The sequence below is a fragment of the Arctopsyche grandis genome, chromosome 10, assembly GCF_051622035.1.
Source record: "Arctopsyche grandis isolate Sample6627 chromosome 10, ASM5162203v2, whole genome shotgun sequence".
NCBI classification, from domain to species: domain Eukaryota; kingdom Metazoa; phylum Arthropoda; class Insecta; order Trichoptera; family Hydropsychidae; genus Arctopsyche; species Arctopsyche grandis.
The window spans coordinates 26,183,993-26,199,816 of NC_135364.1; the positions used below are offsets into that span (position 1 = coordinate 26,183,993).

At 34.9% G+C, this 15,824-nt stretch overlaps 1 protein-coding gene across 1 annotated transcript in view; it reads left to right on the forward strand.

The window, feature by feature from the left end:
* The window catches only part of LOC143918009 (beta-1,3-galactosyltransferase 5-like), a 40,680-nt gene that overhangs the window by 21,608 nt on the left and 3,248 nt on the right, over positions 1-15,824 (forward strand). The window lies entirely within an intron of this gene.

Sequence of the window (15,824 nt, forward strand, 5' to 3'; positions counted from 1 at the left end):
ATTTAAAAAAAAAAACCTATCACTGTTTTATTACGTTAACCGAGATATCCAGTTTTACGGGTATTGAAATTTTCCTGTCGCACGAAAGCATGTGACGTTTTTGAATTCGTTATAAAACCAGTTTTTTTCTTGTAGTATTTTCCGCATCACTTTGAGATTTCTCACTACAGCAGGGGCTGTTAAATTACGGCCCGTAGGCCTATCAGGGACCATAGATTGATTTCAAGGAATTTATGTATATTGGAAAAAATGTGTTTTTATTTCATTATTCTAAACCCTAAAATTTAACATTTTTCTTTTGACACCAAACATCAATATTATTTTATGATAGAATTTCCGAAGATTTTAAGTGGTATTCCGTAAAACTGTCGTTGAATTTATCCAGAATATTTATATTCTGATTTTTTTAAAATCAATATAGTTCATTAAGAAAAACTTTTAACCTGCGGCGCATTTTATTATTTGAATAATTATGTATATAAGAAAAATCAACTTTTAACACATTTAATATGCATAAATTAACTACCCATCTCGGTTAGGGTTAACATTCTTATGGGCATGCATTTATTAGGTCAGTTTTTTTCGTTTGATTTGGTTAGTAAATAGATGATTAGTAAGTTATACATATCACTGTAAATCCGTGACGTCATCGAACAAATAATTCGATTTTTTTTCGATTCAAAGGATTCGGTCCCCGGGGCAAAGGCGCCGAGGGCGAGGCTCTAGGGGGCGAAACCCTAGGGGGCGAAGCCGCGGGGAGCGCAGCCGCGGGGGCGTAGCTGCGGTAGCGCAGGCGCCGGATTCTGGTATACATATAATTTCATATACATATTTATTTAATATATATACTTATATACATATAATATGTTTGTTCGTGACAGTCAATTTAATAAAAAAAAATGAGTATTCAAATAAATTTATATAAAATAAAACTATTCAAATAAATTTAATAAAATGTTTACTATTAGATTAGTCATGTTTAAGCGGTTTATATTACAAATACCGAGCAAAGCCGGGAAAAACCACTAGTATTTTATATTAATGAAAATTTATATTTTTTAGACGATAAATGTAATATCAACGTCATATTATAGACAGCAAAACATATATTAAATATATTAAATTAGGAATAATTAAAAAAAATGAAATTATTTTACGTTCCTTACATTTACTGATCCAGAAAGGTGTCCCGAGTTAAAATTACAAAATATAGAGTGACAAAAGAAAAAGTCATAGGCGTTGAAACAATTAAAATCTGACATAGCGAGAGGGTGGCGAAAATGGAAAAAACGATCGGAAGAGTGTGGATAAATGCTAATAGACGTCACCGAGAACGATAATGGCGTATTTTCAAACGTGTCTATTACGATTATTTTTCACCATCGTATATATTGATGACCAAACCGAGCAAAATGGCAAAGTTTGAAAACGATCGGATAAGAACCCAAATTTCGTCAGACGAAAAAATCAAAAACGTGCTAAGAAGAGGCTAGTAACCAGTAATAAAAAAGTTGAAAGTCAGAGCAGTGCGACATCATCGTAGACGCTTTTCAATTTATTGTATAACATCAGAATACTGAATTGCCGATGACGACTGTTGAAACCCAAGCGAATTCTGCATATGTAGAATGAGATGGAATTCAGCGAACGTACTTACTTACGTACGTACGGAGTCTGGGAAATTGAAGATTTTAGATGCTAAAACCGAAAGGTTCGCAACTCGTCTGAATACACAACACTTCAGCGAGATTAGCTACGAATAAATAACTTTATATGCCACAAATGCTACGTGCGGTGAAACTACTCGAGAATGTTAAACAGTTGTATAAAGAACCGCAAATGTCAATACTTGTACTTCAGAAACTCGCGGCAATATTCAACGTTTGATATTCGAGAATAAAAGAAGAGGAATGCTTTTAGTTAGAGCCTTCTGGGGCGTTTACACCGACTGCTTTCGGTCTTTACTGTTTTATGCTTGTTTATTCGTGTAAAACCGGTTTCTCAATTGAATTTGATCTAGTTATACATACTTTGACATAAGATTGCTGAAGTTTCTAAGGATTCGTACCAATGGAGGTTTCTCGCTTCAATATGTCGAAAGAAATTTCCCACGATCGTGAAAAATATGTAGTCTTATGTTGTAGGAGTTGAAAAAATTTGAGCAGTATTGCATTTGTATTGCATTTGATTAATGGTGTAGGAAAAGTTTGTAACGTTGGATGAAAATTATGTTTCGAATGAAAGATGGATTTTTTAAAAATCAAAGTCATAACTAGAGGTAGGACCGGAAGCGTGCCGTTCTTTGTTTATTGTTCGCCGTGAATTGTTCATTTTTATGATGAACCTTTTTTTTGCACTCTAGCTTTGTAGTTTGCTCTACTTCCTGGAAAATAGACCCAAAATGCCCTGTTTACTGGAAAATGCACACTTCCGGTCCTACCTCTAGTCATAACATTTTCATTGACGAAAAGGCGAAAACACACTGAGTAGTACGTGGTACGTGTTTCTTTAGATACTTTTAAACATGTGAAAAAAACGCAGCATCCCTAGCCCCGGTCTCCGTGACGAGACAGAATATTAAATTACAGAAAACGCAAATATCGGAAGGCAAAGATCGAAAAAAAATGGTGCATGGTAAACGGCACATACTCACGTACATACTCACTTAATTTGCGCGAGCAGGATACAACAGGAACAAGAGGAACAGGCTTTTCCTCCCGTATTAATGTGCGCGCGCAGAATACGGGAGGAAAAGCATGTTCCTCTTGTTCCTGTTGTATCCTGCTCGCGCAAATTAAGTGAGTATGAACCGTTTACCATGCACCATTTTTTTTTGATCTTTCGACTTAAGATCTTTTGATTTTCGATCTTTGCCTTTCGATATTTATTTTTTCTGTAATTTAACATTCTGTCTCGTCACGTAGACCCCCCTAGCCCATATACATACATACATGGTACACAGTACCAAAAATCACCACCTGGAGTGTTTTTCGGTGATTTTAATTTTATTTTATTACATCAATCAATCATGCACACTCGCCTAATAGATTGCTCCAAAACGACGAGTGTGCTAAACAGATTAAGACTCAATAATTTATATACATATATATTTTTTAATACATACATAAATCGAAACCATACATGACATCTATGGTCAGACATTGCAAACGTCGTATATAATACGATCAATAAACATCGTATACAATACTATCAATAACATTTTCATTTAAAAATACGAATTTATGTACAATAAACATCCACAGAGACATCTTTGGAGAGAAACCTGAGATATAACACATAACTCAGGATGTCGCGAGAGAAATGGGGAGGGAAAGCCTATTTTGCAGGAATCGTTTCAATGAAAATCAAAAAAAAGTTGGCAAACTCTGATAAGAAACGACCGACCTCTGGTTACAAACCAAGGTCTGACCAGCAGCAACCAGTGTGACAACCAAACTAACCATAGCAAGACATGCTAATCACTAGTCCATGCTGCTGGTTTATCCATGCTGATATTTTATCCTTGTATTTATCCTTGCTTGACAGTTATCGATAACGGTGAATCCCATATTTGAAGAAATGTAGGCGAAACATATGCACTCTGCACGTGCAACTACACCCGAATTCGGTTTCGGGAACACCTACTGTCACAGCGTGGAACCAAGAAAGTGACGTTCAGTATTATTCAGTATATTTTCGCCCTAAGAGTGACTCATCCAATGTATGCAGATCTGAGACACAGTTTTCCCATCTTTGTCTTTTTTTTTATCATGTTACGGTTAAATTTAGGAGAGGCCCGATTTTAACAAATCCGTTACTTCAAATGCTTACATTTCATTAGTTATTTGTAAACGCGTAAATACAGAAATAACAGTAATTAACATTTTTCTTCAGGCTGGAGTCCCACTCTGTACTCGTTCTATTCTAAGACATTTTATCCTGCCACACCAAAATTAAAACTTTCCAAAATCCTTACGTGCACATACAATACATAACTTCATTTACTAATATATTTCAAACAATATTTTCTTTCGATCTCTAAATGATTGTTAATACATTATATGTACATATGTACTGTGTAAAAATTTGCCATCAATCAATCTCGTATAATGTGTCGATCTTCTTTAGACGTCTAATCGCTATGTATCTGCATCAGTACTGGACGTTATCTTGTACTTGATTCAATTTTGTACTAATATTTGTAAAGTCCCCGAGCTTATCGTTTAAGCACTTGGATAATCGTGTCACCATTATTAATATTCGTTAGCAAATTTCTAAGTAAAACTAGAATCGTGATATCTGCGAACTTGACCATATTTACGTGATAACAATACGCGCGGGGAATTCGACAGGTATTTTTGAGATCGAACGTGATATTTTTTATGCACACTTGTTGACTGTCATCTGTTGATTCGGCTGTTATTATCATCACCGTCGTTCACGTTTTTTCCAATAGTCGTGTGCTGAAATAGTCTCTCCTGACTTGTTGTGATCGGTGGAAGCCTCCTACGAGATGAAATCGTGGGTGTCTTGAGTTCTTCGTACTCTCTTCTTGGGTTGATCGACCTTCACTCGTCAGATTCTCGGCTAGCTATTTTTTATATATGTATGTATATATATTTTTATTTACGACCACGTTTCACTTTTTTACCTTACTTGTCGATAACGTCTTCTCGCTGGGTAGACCGACTTACGACTTTCTGTCGTATGTTAGATTTGAGTAGGTTGTGATGTTCCTATACTTAGATTGCGATTTATTTCCATGTATCCCTTATTTGTTCCGTGTCAATCATTTTGTCTGATTGCAAGTGGTGTGAGTGCGTGTATTTCGACGGACCTTGAATAGCATCTAGCAATTTGATCTCTTCTTCTTTTTTTTCTTCTATAGAAATCAGAAAAAAATAGCATGGAAGTTCGTGTCTTCAGATCAGTCAATGACCGCTCGTCTGGCTGAAGGATAGAATAGCCATGACCTGCCTCGTACAGCAAACGCTCTATTTTAAATTTGCATAATACAATACGACAAAGCTAAATGGTATGTTGGTAGAGTATGGCTACATATGTTTGTGGACTGACAGGTTCATAGTTCGCTGCAGTGAGTAGTCAAAGTTATATAAATGCTAGTATGAATTCATTTTATTTATACAAACTCGGGTAGCAGTAGCCAAATTGAACTTTGTAGATTCGCTTCAAAGTGTTGAAACATCAACGAATATGTACATATCAAATTCTGTTTGGTTGAAGTTTCGAATTAACAAAACTGAGGCTAACAAATTGTTAATTTATCATTGTCTACCCCTTCCAATTGCTATTGTAATGTTTATTGCAGAAATAGTTTACATAATTAATAATATGCACATAGGCTAAAATTTTAATCCTCACTGGATAAGTTTCAACATATCGACCCATAACTTTTTAGCTGGATGCATCGTTCGGCAAACTTAAAACCTGCGGCTAACATTGAACTGAACTTTTGAAAAATTATGAAATTTATATTTAATTTATAAAAAAAAAACGTATTTGTATACATTTTTTATAAACTTTTTCTGAATTACGGTAAAATCTTCGAAATTGGCATCTCATTCCTATCCCTCTTGCTTCAAGTTATTCAGTCTTAAGTCTTTAGCTCGCAATTGGATTATAAAATGCTGCAAAAATTTCTTCATAGATGTCACTATGGACGTTTGTATGAATTCACATTGTATAAAATGCTTTTGTATATTGATTGTATTGTATCTGTATAATTGCAATCGTCTTTTTATTAGTCGTTTCATTATTATCACAAATCAGTGGTTAGTGTGTAATGCTTTCAGCTGAGTGGTCACGGGTTCAATCCTTGGCCCGATGCTGCTTGGATATTTGATCGTATATAAATGAAAATCAAAAAAAATTGCAAACTCTGAAAGGAAACGATCGACCTGGAGTCAAAAACCAAGGTCTGGCCTGCGGCGGGACTCTAGCGGGACTCAAACCCGTGACCACTCCGCTAGACACATGTAATATGCTAACCACTAGTTTACGCTGCTGGTATGTATTTACATACATTCTTCATGCTGTTTCGACAATGTTATTTGTCATATAGTGCTTTGGGATTGTAAAACCCATAACGGTTTCTCTCAAAATGGCACGTATGTATGTATGTAAATGCTATAGAAAATAATATTGCTGGATATTTAGTTACTAGTGAATAGCCCGATGAAATATCATCGCATGGGTATAAAATTATTATATACTCGTATAAAACTAAAAAAAAAATCCGGAACCGGAACCGTTATTTTCGTAGACTCTCATAGATAGTTTTCAATTCTTTATTTGTAATAATTTTCAATTCTTAAAGTTAACGTTAACAAAATGTTAATTAAAGTTAACAAAATGTGATATTTTCCAATTATACACAAACGGTCATTGACCTCGTAACGTTGAATATTATTATTACACATAACAAATTACGTGCATATACATATGATGTGTGTTTACAAAACATATTCTGGGCGAGGATATGGCATGCGGCGCGGGCTCGTGAGAACATCGCGTTGGATCGGAGGGTCCGAGGTTCGATTCCCGGCGCCCGTGGTGAATGAAATCAATTTTTTTCTCGAATATCCTCAAAATATAAATAATTTAAATTTAATTAAAAATAAATATATAAAAAAATGGTTCAAAATCTCGCTAAATGAAATTATTAAAATTACGTATTTTTATATGGCGAAAAGGAATATTTCAATTAATGTTTAAAAATAAACGGCGAAATGAAGAATTGGATTTGGCGTGATGTTCGTGACCATTAGCTCAATTTAGACCTATATTCAGGCTATTTGGGGTGATCGGTTCGAGTCGCGACAAAGTCGTCTCGTCGAAAAATGAATTTATCGATTTTTATCGATTCATTCATTATGTTCGGCGAGAGTTAGGACACACACACACAAATTACCGTCTTTATATATATGATATACGTTATAAGTTCTTATCTACATACTTAAATACTGTTCAAGATTGGCATATGTGTTGATAAAAGTTGACATGAGTTCATATATAAATATCCTTTAATCCTTATCTTATGCATAATGAAAAAAAAGGATAATATTTGCTTAAGAGACATGCTCTGTGTTGACATACGCATACACGTGCTACTACATTTCGGGAATAAGAGCAAATGTTTATCTTTCAATATTGAAACAGCACGTTTCGTGTCGTATAATAGAAAATCTGTTATTGAAATGCAGTTTGTTGCATACATATCCACATTTCCATATGTGGGGTGACCAGACGTTAGAATACTACTACCCAATAGACGCTACCTTAATTATTATTTTGAGATCGAGTCTGTCACGATGATTTAAACTAGTACGTCAAGTGGCGCTTACGCTATCTTCGTTCGTAATATGAACCCATTTAAGAGCGAATGACACTCACTTGTTACTCACCTTACAATTGACATCTCCGATTACGCTTATCGGCACGAGACTATCGGTGTGCAGTTACGTTTATTATCTTTATGTTTTATTGTTAGAAACGTTTAACTAATTGCTCACTTAGTCGAGACAGATGCTCGCTATTGACTTTTATTCATTTATTTATAGTAAATTAGGTAGTTTGTCGTAATTAGTAATTTATTTTTCCCAGTCATTGTATTGCTAATTGTCATTTACATAGATTTTTATGATGGAAGATTTCAATCAATAATTGATGTTCTTTTGTGGAATTATTTACATGCATATATATGAATATAACGCTACATTTATCAAATTTGTTATGTAAGATTTCTTATTAAAAACTAGCTGAACCCGATATGCGTTGCAATGCTACAATAACGCACGCAATTCCTGTTCCTGTTCCCGTTTTTCCCGTTCCCGAGTTAAAGTCGTGGTAATCTGACTTATCCAGCGTTTAACAGCGGAAAAACGCAAGCGGCGAACACATTTGAAATTATTCAATCGTTTGTTTTACTCTAACAACGCTGGTGGCGATGCGAAAACATTTGAAATTATTGCGTTGCAATGTCACTCATTCCCGTTTTTGGACATACACACAATAACTCCTGTAAGTTTCATCGCAATCGGTTGAATGATATAGGGACGCATACATGACAAACAAACAGACAAACATTGATTTTTTTATGTATATAGATTTGAATCCAATTGAGGAAATTTTAACGATCATTTAAAAGTTATCATTTTTTACAACATCAAATGATTTATCAATTTTTAACTTTCTTACATCCCGAAATTCAGGCTAAGCTAAAATATGCCTTCGTAATTTGGGCATTAGTCGACGAAATTTAAATATAACTTTTTATACATGTAGAATTTAGCAAAGCTAATTTATAATGATCGACACTTGCCGGCCTGTGATGGATAGCGAGTTACTAGGACATATATTTTATTTTATTTCTCCAATTATACTAAAGGCAGCGTGTTCTTCATATTTTATGTATTCCTCATCAAAAACTCTTTGATTCGAATTATGTCATTACGAAATTAAAACATTGATCTACATACATACATATGTATATCAACAGAAATAATTATTTTCGCGGGAAGCCCCTTGTACACGTGCCTCACAGATGCGAGAGAACTCTACGCCACGCTCAACGGTCAGTGTGAGAATGATATTCGCCTTGCTCGGCTCGTTATTTTTTTCATCTCTTGCACTTATTTTATATTATTCGACTCTTAATATATGACAAAATGATTTTTATAGCTAATTACAAAAATTAACCGGGTAGATTTTGCATTATTTTAACTTAAAACTCACATTTTTAACTGGACGCTTGGCGTCCAGCACAGTGGCTAGCGGATTTTTCTTATTACAGTAAGGCAAGTGCCAAATTGGCACGCTTGGGTAGAGTTTCTGTTCAAGCTGTATGCTGTCAAACGACATTTCGTTTCGGTGCGTCAAAAAACAAACATGGTTTAAAGATTAAACGAGTTTCATTGACACGTATTCATTCATGAATTGAATCTTATATATAAAAATAATTTTAATAATAAGTGAGTTTTTTTAAAATTTAATGATTAACTTACTTCAGTAGACGAATAAAAATGGGAGTGACAATAGTGAGTGTTATAACTAGAGCCCGGATAACCAATGTGCCGTTTATTGTTCAAATGTTGTAAATGCATTGTTAAAGGTTTGCCGAACCTTTTTTACAAAGCATTTACAACAATTGAACAATGAGCGGCACCTTGGCTATCCGTACTCTAGTTATAACTAAGCTTCGGCGCGACGGTGCTATTTTCCAGGAAAGAGGGGTTGCCTATTGACAATTTCTATTATGAACGTTTTTTTACAAGGCAATAAGTTTGCTTTCGCAAAAGATTGAGCTAAAATTCCCAGTCTTCAAATCGTTTTGAAACTTTACTCTCTAGCTCTGTAGGTAGACAGTAAGCAAACCCTCTTTCATGGATAATAGCACGGTCGCGCCGAAGCCTAGTTATAACTGTTCAAATGTTGTGAAGGGGCAATAGAAACCGGCGTATGGATAGTTTTCTGTCATTGCTTCGATTTGACATAAAATTTCGCTGTAAATTTTAATAAGTTCGTTTATGATTAAACTATTTAGCTTCATGGACACATTAGCTTACTTTAATGAAAGCTATCCCCCCGTATGTCGATAAGATATCAAAGTGACCTGAAGAGTGGAAGTGACTTAAAATCAGATCAGGAACGTCACTGAAATAATAGAGTGAAAACACACTGAGTGGGACGTGGCACGTGTTTTTTTTTTTGATTCTTTCAAACATGCGAAAAAAGCGCAGCACCAATATTCATGGTACAGAGTCCCAAAAATCAGTGATCAATAACGGTGAAACCCATATTTGAAGAAATGTTGGAGATACCTGTCGGTTGCTTAAGAATACACGTGCGACCTCCCAAACATATTCATTCTGCACGTGCATTGCGGGAAGCCGAGGACACGTGACGTCCCATACCATTCAGCGTGTAAACAAGGATATTGATATCAATAAAGGAAACGTTATATTTGCATTGCCCACTTGTCGCCGTCTTGTTCTTATTCTTCCGAATCTCTCATATTCCTATCGGAAACTGTTGTCTCGCTATATACCCAACATATTGAGCTTGTTTGCTTTTACCAGCTATTTGTGGTTGTCTTCAAATCAGCAGGAGTCTTTTTCAGAGCCGTTTGAGTCGATTGTCGAAACAGACGGTTGCATAGAACAATCGGTAGCACCAATTACGAATTCGGATGCTCATTTGGAACATTTTCGTTTGGAAACACACGCCTAGCACAGTGTTCTAGTGCAGCATTGCGCAAAACAATTTAATTTTTCATTCTGCGAGTGTGTAATTAAAACAAACAGTGAAACTCGGTATATCAAAACTAACTACCGACCGGCTCACGTTTTCGTTCCGCAAGCATTTTTGCCGACCGCTCGTCCGCGAAAGGGGAAATTGACATTTGCATAAATATGTATCATCACGCCATTTTACCCGAGCCGTGTTGCGATACACTTCCGATCCGTCACGGAAAGAGAAAGGTGTCGAGCTCGGATTAACATCGCTGACCCACAGATGATACCATTTTCAATTAATACTCAATCAACTGAGCCATTGTTCTGTAAAGGTTGCCGACGAATATGGGATAAACCGTGAGATTTTCAATTTGAGCAATGTTTGTTCTGGGTCAAACTGGCGTGCGTAACTTTCGACTCGTCTAGTGATTTTTTTTTTGACGTGGAACTACCTGGTACATATTAGAGCGGTACACGAAAAAGTGACCGCTCTAAATCCCCGGAGAAATCCTAAGCTAGGGTGTAAGTAGATAGTTCTATAATTTGGTTCCAAGTTTGACATGATGTTCAATGATGGTTCGAAACTGCAGCAGCCGTGTCGATGTGTTGTGCAACGAATCCGAAGATTGCTGCCCATTCGGTCGACCGTCATCATCATCATCATCGTTGCGGTGGATCCCCCGCTAACCGAGTACTTAGCAATTTTACGTAACTAAATTATGGGTTTTGAATTTCTATATTGCTTTTAGATTGCGTGTCGAATTCGATGCTGGATATATCGGCATTGCAACAGTGAATGATGATGTTTTGACGTTAAAAATGCGCCGCGGGGTATTTTTTTTTTATTAAAACTTCTATTTTATTTTAGTTGCATATATAATTGACTTCATGTGTGGCTTTTGTACTTGACTTTGTATGTACATATGTTTAACATTTTTACTGTTTCGTCATGTTGTGAATAGACATTGGATGGTCATTAGGGCAATGGATAATAACAATACACCTAATTCTAACTGTATTCAAAGCCAGAGAGAAAAAAGTTTATACGAAGTCAACAATAGCAAAACCATCTTGCCCTAATGAGTATATTTCGGTGTTGGTTTGGCGCTTTTAAAATAATGTAACGTGGGAACATGAGAGAGTATTCACTGTCTCATTCGTGCATTCGTGGGTAAACAATAGATACCCCGTATTAGGCTAACGTGAATCAGTAAGTGCCCGAACAAAGGATACGCTGGAGTTATCACGGAACAATAGGCTCACCACGGTAGACCTTTACGTGCCTAGACAATAGATACATATGTAAATTGATCGGGAAAGCTGTGTTGTGCAACTTGTCCTTTATAAGGAGGTACACACGGTAGATCAGATTATTCTGGAGTGAGCGGTTGATCCGTGTGGACGTCTTGAATCGTTGAATAAATACTGTGAAACGACTTGGGCTTTTTTAATTTGGATCACAATAGATCTTTATATTACCGTACAAAGCAAGAGAGCAAAAAAACATAGTCGACAGTAGCAATTAAAAATAGTTTTTGTGCAAAATGATCGCTATCGCAAGAATCTTCGCTAATGATCTTTGCCTTTAACGATAACGATCTTTGCATTTAACCTTTTGAATGCTGGTCAACGGCGATTGGCGTTTTGCTGACACTGTCCATAGGCTTGCAAAACGCCGATAGGTGTTGTAAATTTTGGATGTACAAAGTAAACAAGAATATTACCTACTAAACCTTTAAAGGTAGCATTGAAAAAAAAATGCATTGAACATGGGTCTTGTGATCCGTGTCATTCATTTGTGATTTGGAATTTAGATTGTGATCATTACTTTTTAACAACAATGAAGAGAAGATGGAAATAGTTTTGGAAGAATACATTCATTAATTGAATTATTTTATATTGTTCCAAGATGTATTAGAGTCTAAACACACCTTTAAAAAACTCGAAATCCTCGGCGGTGGTGATCTAGGGTTTGTTTGGATTAGCTAAAATTTGTATACCTGCTTTCTATTGGATTTCTAAATAATTGTAGTTGGAAATGGTGGCGAAATTCAGCGTGGCGGGCTTTCAACAGAAAAGACGTCAGCACTCTAAGGGTTAATTGTGAAATTTTCATTGAAAAGTTTGTCTACAATGGTTTATCAAAGCCTTGACTCGAGTTTTTTCAAATCTATGACGTATTTTTGAATTGTCAACTTTCTTGTACGCGATTTGCTGCAAGACCGTTACATATGTGGTAACGAAAATTGCGTGCTGTTTCCTACCAATTCCGCGTGTGTGACCAATAGGAAAAGAGTATTTTTTATCTTCTGCCAAGCTAATTGAAACGAGCCATATACCGGTTCGTATTTCATAGGAAACTAAAGAATGATACACACATAAGTACATAACATGCTTTTTTCCCCCTATGACATGTGGCAATTATTGTCAGGCCCGAATCGTGCCGGTAAAATAAACTTTTACGTAGTTTCAACTTCCTAGAGCAGCGCTTGTCAATGTTTTAGGAGACGTCATCTTCTGTGATCGTCGTCATCATTTGCAATATGCTGGTTTATTTGTTGTCCGTGTGATGATTTCACGTTTTCATCGATTGCCGTTTATTTATTGCTTTTCGAGTGATGCTTTTTGACCCCCCCCCCACCCCCCTCCACTTGTCTTTGGATCTGACTTTGTCTTTGGTTGTCGACAGATCACGATTATGGCTCATTATTCATCTTCATTTCTGTAAAGTGTATGACGTCATTTATAATAAGGTTTTATAATGATGCTTCATCACGGCGAGCGTGAGTTGGATTTTTTTCGTTTTGAGTTTTTTGTATTTCTACGGTGTTGATTTTTTAATTGTGAGCACTTACGGTTGAGTATCTGCGATCGTTGCATGCCTTGGATTCTTTTGGGTTGTTTGGAGGACAAGGTTACGAAAATATTTATATATTTTTTTATTTTATTTTGCACAGTACAATGTTGAATAGTTCGTTAGCAGGCGAGAAATATAGCTCTTGCGCGAGTATAAAAAATTAGTAATTAAAATTTATTTTATACAATTACATATGTATGTATATATTTACATAAATTATGCTGATAGCTAAAAGCAGTTGTTTTAAACTTTTTTTGGTTTGGTTAGTCCTTATGATTAAACTTAAAAATCTTAAGATTGGAAAATTTTTTTATGTTTTTTTCCATAAATTTTTTTTTGGAATAATTATTTATAATTAAAAAAATGCGTCACAGTAAAAATATTTGTGATTCTTTTTCATTATATATGTTACAGTGAAACTGTTATTGTCAGTGAAATTATAATTTCACTAGTGAGAGATTTATTTAACTGACTTGAGCAGTGAGTACGGATAAAACAATAGATTTACAAATTCAGTGAATTTATAATTTGAATTACAACGTACGAATTCGAATTAAAACGTACTACCAACCCTAACTTATCCTAACCTAACCTTCAAAATATAAAACTAACTCTAACTAACCTAACCTAACCTAACCTAACCTAACCTAACCTAACCTAACCTTAAATAAATAAAACCAACGCGAGTTTGGCATCGGAGTGGGGATGTAGAAGAGCGAGGCTGTGACGTGGGGTGGCGCGATTCGTATCGGCGACGCACTATCATCCAGCTGTCAAAAATTATAATTCCACTAATAGGGGCCAGTGAAAATGTAACTGGTTATGATTTCACTGAAATGTCAGTCAAATTATAATTTCACTGTAACATATTTTTTTATTTATTTATTTTATTTATTTTTTACATATACCAGGAAGGCCTTACAGGTAACCCCAATGCGCCTTCCTGGCCAATTACGATCGATGCAGCATTTTTATTATACAAGTCGGTGAATTACGAGACACTTTCAAACTAGCAAATTAACGAGACATCTATGAATTGTACATATATTTTTATTGTACATTAATCATACTCAAATAGTGGTGACATAGTAGGTAGGAAGGATTTTAGTCAATTTTAATCGGGAACCGTTTCAACAGAGAAATCAGAGAAATCGACAAACTCTGATAGGAAACGATCGACCTGGAGTCACAAATATTCAGGTCTGACCAGCAGCACTACAGATATACACAGAAAAAAATATTTTCAATCGAGGTCAGCTCATGGGATTGAACCCCGCGCCTCTCGGTGTTAAGCAGAAGCTTAACGACCGAGCTATGCTGCTAATATGTACATAATTTATGTTTTTCGCGAATTACGAATCGCAATATTCACATATGTACATATATTTACATTATTTTTTGTGGAATTAAAATATTCACTTATTTTTTTGTGGAATTAAAATATTCTCATATATTTTTTTGTGTAATTGAAATATTATATTGAAAACATATATAAATTTAAATGTAACTACATTAAATTATATATTTTCAGTATTTTAAAATTAAGCTAAAAATTAAAAATGCAATTTTTTCTCATTTATATATTTTCATTTCGGTGGTCTTCAATCTTTAAATCTTAATTTATATTATTAAAATGTTCTAAACATACGCCAGCTTATAAATGTACAATTCACACCGCTCAGAACATTTCAGCTGATCAATAGGAATCGCGTGTTGTTGTCCCTACTGTAAACAGCCGCGAAATGACATATAAGTTTTTTAACCTTTTGATATCTAGATATTTACGCTTATCAAATCAATTGGTTCATTTACCATAGATAAAGAACCCCTGGTTTTTATCTATGGTAAATAAAATGAGGTATTATACGTATGATTTTACTTAAATTATGTTCAACATAATACAATGTCGATCCAGTGATTAATTGTTTTAAATTGATTTAAAATTTTAGAATGCTCTTAAAATACATGCATATATGTATGTACATATGTATGCATTGTACTACGGTTGTCACAACAAGGTAAAATTCAAACAATGAACTGTTTTGTCATTTGAACTTGTTGTTTTTCCGGTAGTGCATTGTTTGAATAGGTGGTTCAGTGTTTAAACACATTTTTCATTCAATTGATAATCATTTTATTTGTCATGTTGAGCTGTAGTATGACTAAAGAGTCAAGAGAGCTTGGGTTAAGGACGCGTTTTTTCCCAAACATAATTTTTTTTATATTCCATTAACCTTGTATGAATCATGGCTAACTGCACACGAGAATTTTATTTCAATCTTTTTTTTTGTACACCTTTATTTGTCTTTGCAATCAAACGTTCCGTGAATTAATCAGTCCTCAAGTGTATTTCGCACGAAAGGGTTGTTATGTGTGTGTGTGTGTGTTGTTTTAACATTTTTAAAAATCCTAGCAACCGGTTGGTTCCTATGAGTCATCATTGATCAATATTTTTAAGGATTATTTTTTTTACTTTAATACATAAACTAAGAATCGATAGATAAAGTGTTGTCGTGAGAAGTTTTGACTGATTTATTATCATTTAAACCACTGAATGGACTGAACTGAAATTTTCTACATATAATAGGTATGCTTAAGTATATAAATTCCGGAAGTAGTACTTTTATATACTTTTATTTTAGTTCCAAAAAAAAATATATGTATGTGAATATTACGATTCCTAATTCGACAAAAACATCAATTATGTATATGTC